At 43.1% G+C, this 3,795-nt stretch overlaps 1 protein-coding gene across 1 annotated transcript in view; it reads right to left on the bottom strand.

The window, feature by feature from the left end:
• LOC126990977 (solute carrier family 46 member 3-like) overlaps positions 1-238 on the bottom strand; it is a 4,936-nt gene extending 4,698 nt beyond the window's left edge. The window contains exon 1 of the mRNA XM_050849621.1: positions 1-238. This exon is cut by the window's left edge and continues 1,453 nt beyond it. The gene's annotated coding sequence lies outside the window, so the exon portion shown is untranslated.
• Between the last annotated feature and the right edge of the window lie 3,557 nt (positions 239-3,795).

Here is a 3,795-nt window from a genome sequence, read left to right as displayed (position 1 = left end):
ATGTACGGTCATCGGCAGAAGGGAAATAACTACTTGGTATTAAGGTTAAGGGTGTCCTTCGGCAGGAACAACGACCACAACATAATCAACCTTGTCAAGTCGCCCTCCTCCCCGACACTCCCCGTACATGTCCTCCTCCTTTTCCTCCTCCCTCTGTCGTTCCATGTCTTTTCCTCCTTTCGATTTTCTTTTGATCCTTCTTACTCTCCCACCAGCAACTTCTCCTCCCATTCTTTCTCCTCCTTTACCTCCTGCTCCTCCTACATCACCACCACCACCACCACTACCACCAGCTCCTCCTCCTCCTCCTCCTCCTCCTCCTCCTACTCTCGTGGTGGTTATGTCATATGAAAACCACACGATGTAGACAAAGCCACACACACTTCCGCCCTCTGCTAGATTTCTGACTCATCGCCGCCTGATACAAGACCACAAAGGAGTGTCGAGTCGTGGTGGCGACGTTGTTTTTCTACGATAATGATAAACACATGTATGGAGATAAGTAGATAGGTAAAGAAGAGGATACAAGATAGAAAAAAAGGATGACTTCCCAATGAAAAAAAAGTTACGTCACGTCTTTAATGTAAACACACACATAAACACCCACCCACACACACACACACACACACACACCCACACACACACACACACACACACACACACACCCCCCCACTCTCTCTCTCTCTCTCTCTCTCTCTCTCTCTCTCTCTCTCTCTCTCTCTCTCTCTCTCTCTCTCTCTCTCTCTCTCTCTCTCTCTCTCTCTCTCTCTCTCTCTCTCTCTCTCTCACACGTGTCTGGCCGTTTAAAACCTTGTCACCGCAATCACCACCACCACCAACAACAAAAACATCACCACTATCACCACCACCACCATCACCACAAGTATTCGGCATTGTCCACAATCTCCACGCCCAGAACCTTGTTAAGCAAACTCTTCTCGCTTTATTAATGTTGCCGAAGGACTTATACTAAATGGATGTCTCTACTCCCATCACCCCGTCCACCACCACCACCGCCACCATTACTACCACTACTATTAGTAACACTATAACGATCAGTACCACCACCATCACTATCCTACCACTCCAACTAAAGTGAATGAACTATTTATCAGTATTAATAGTTTATAACCTTTACTACTAGTACTACTATTACTAATACAACCACCACTACTACTACTACTACTACTCCTACTACCTACAACAACAACTACTACTACTACTACTACTACTACTACTACTACTACTATTACTACGGTATTACTACTACTACTACTACTATTACTATTACTATTACTACTACTACTACTGCTACTACAAACAAAAGGCCAACAGTCAGGCATAACAATATGAATCGAAACTAGTCCTTATCACACCACAACAAATACTACCGGATATCAAGTGCACTCTCTCTCTCTCTCTCTCTCTCTCTCTCTCTCTCTCTCTCTGAGTCACCTCTTCTAGTTCTGCCCTTTTTGAAGCTAAACAATGGATCTGCTAATCATTATCTTATCACACGCTGCTTTCGATTCACTGCAGGGGGCTGGGGTCTCGCTTTGGTGGGTAGGAAGGGTGATGGGGGCCTGGCTGATTGCGGGTTACCTGGGGGCTGACTGGGGGCTACTGTGGACCGACTGAGGACTGACTGGAATTGGCTGAGGCTAGTTAGCAATGAGAAGGGCTGGGACTCTTATTAGATGACTGACTGGTTAGCTGTAGAATTGACTGACTAAAGGATGGACTGGGAGGGCTGGGGAAGATCTGATTCGGGGGCTGTCTACAATTTTTTTTTCTACGTCTTGGCCTATTACGCCGGTAGGCTTTTTCCCGGTGGATCCTGATGGTCGGTCCAAGGCTTCTTCCCGGTGGGTCCTGATGGTCGGCCCAGCCCGTTCTGGCGCAGGCGAGTGTTTATAGTGGCGCCATCTTGCATTGGCTCATGCTGCCCTCCCGGAGCTCTTCTTTAATCCTAGAATCTAGAGTCCGGGTTGATAGGTGGTCTTCTGGACAGCATGTGGGTAGTTTTTAAGCCACTCGGCGGCGGCTGAAAAATCCCAGCTTGGTGGCACCGGTCGGGGATTGAACTCGCGTCCTCCTGAACGCGGGGCCGTCTTGCTATCTGTTCAGCCACCGCCTACCCGTTGGTCTGTGTGTGTGTGAGAGAGAGAGAGAGAGAGAGAGAGAGAGAGAGAGAGAGAGAGAGAGAGAGAGAGAGAGAGAGAGAGAGAGAGAGAGAGAGAGAGAGAGAGAGAGAGGGAGAGAGAGAGAGAGAGAGAGAGAGAGAGAGAGAGAGAGAGAGAGAGAGAGAGAGAGATTGGGGAGAGGTGACTGGTTGACCTTTTAAACGTTTTGTGATGGGTATTTTTCCCCGATAACGACAACGATGTTTTTTTTCATTGCTTCCTCTCTCTACTCTCTCTTTCTCTTTCTTTTTCCTCATCCTATTCCCTCTTCACCCACATACATTTCCTTTTCATCCACATCCTTTTCGATAGATAGACAGACAGATGAACGTGTGTGTGTATATATATATATATATATATATATATATATATATATATATATATATATATATATATATATATATATATATATATATATATATATATATATATATATATATATATATATATATATATATATATATATATATATATATATATATATATATATATATATATATATATATATATATATATATATATATATATATATATATATATATATATATATATATATATATATATATATATATATATATATATATATATAGAGAGAGAGAGAGAGAGAGAGAGAGAGAGAGAGAGAGAGAGAGAGAGAGAGAGAGAGAGAGAGAGAGAGAGAGAGAGAGAGAGAGAGAGAGAGAGAGAGAGAGAGAGAGAGAGAAGAGAGGAGAGAGACATAGAGAGAGAGAGAGAGAGAGAGAGAGAGAGAGAGATTTATATAGATTTACATAGAAAATCAGACCACACAGACCCCATGGTCCAGACTTGGTGGTCTGTCCTTAAACCTAAGTGATTTTACATTAATCAGAAGACTCCAAAACGTTGCATTCCTACTCTAGTTGATGTTAAGTTGAAGGAAGTGACGGTCGAGCTTATTTTTGAAGGAGTCAATCGTGTTACACTGGACCACTGACGGTGGAAGCTTATTCCATTCTCGCACTACAACGTTGGTGAAGAAAAATTTGGTGCAGTCTGAATTTACTTGTTTACATCTGAGTTTTACGCCATTGTTCCTCGCGCGCAAAGTGTCATCGATCATAAACAATGTTGATCTGTCTACATTCGTGAAACCATTAAGTATTTTAAAACATTCGATCAGTTTTCCTCGGAGGCGACGTTTCTCAAGAGAGAACATGTTAAGGGTAGAAAGCCTTTCTTCGTAGGATTTGTTGCGCAAGGAAGGGATCATTTTCGTTGCCCGACGCTGAACACCTTCTAATTTAGCAATATCCTTTGCATGGTGGGAGACCAAAACTGTACCGCATATTCCAAGTGGGGTCTGACTAAACTGTTGTAGAGCGGAGTATTACATCTTTATTCTTGAATACAAAGTTTCTTTTAATGAAGCCCAACATTCTGTTCGCTTTATTTGCTGCATCGATGCATTGCTGTGAGAATTTGAGGTTTGACGCGATTTTGACCCCCAAGTCTTTGACGCATTGAACGCTTTTGAGTTTAACGCCGCGCATTTCGTATTCGAACTTCTTATTCCTCGTTCCAACTTGAAGGACCTGGCACTTGTCTACGTTAAAGGGCATCTCCCATCTATCCGACCAAGCTGAAATTTTGT

The sequence above is a fragment of the Eriocheir sinensis genome, unplaced genomic scaffold (genome assembly GCF_024679095.1).
Source record: "Eriocheir sinensis breed Jianghai 21 unplaced genomic scaffold, ASM2467909v1 Scaffold23, whole genome shotgun sequence".
Lineage (NCBI taxonomy): Eukaryota > Metazoa > Arthropoda > Malacostraca > Decapoda > Varunidae > Eriocheir > Eriocheir sinensis.
Note: the sequence above shows the minus strand (reverse complement) of the source record. Positions and strands in the feature narration are given on the sequence as shown.